Source organism: Penaeus monodon, chromosome 20 (assembly GCF_015228065.2).
Source record: "Penaeus monodon isolate SGIC_2016 chromosome 20, NSTDA_Pmon_1, whole genome shotgun sequence".
Taxonomy (NCBI): domain Eukaryota; kingdom Metazoa; phylum Arthropoda; class Malacostraca; order Decapoda; family Penaeidae; genus Penaeus; species Penaeus monodon.
This window is the reverse complement of record NC_051405.1, coordinates 44,772,012-44,772,247: the sequence shown is the minus strand read 5'-3', so window position 1 is coordinate 44,772,247 and position 236 is coordinate 44,772,012. Positions and strand designations below refer to the sequence as shown.

The 236-nt window shown below is 48.3% G+C and overlaps 1 pseudogene; it reads left to right on the top strand.

Annotated features, from left to right (window-relative positions):
- LOC119586017 overlaps positions 1-236 on the top strand; it is a 4,707-nt pseudogene that overhangs the window by 3,528 nt on the left and 943 nt on the right.

Genomic DNA, 236 nt, shown 5'->3' with positions numbered 1-236 from the left:
GAGTGAACAGTTTGACAAACCATCTCGACGCCAGTCTGGTCGTCCTTGGCTTTCCCAAGTGAATGATAATTTATTCCAGCGCTCATCTGACCTGTTAGTTGCGTCCTCTGCGCATTTCATTCATGAAGCTGCGTCCGTGGGCCAGACTGGTCCGTCAGGGAGGTGAATGCGCGGGGAAAATAGGTCTCCGCTTCTGAAATTCCAAATTCCTATGTTATCCTTTTTTCGTAGTTTAC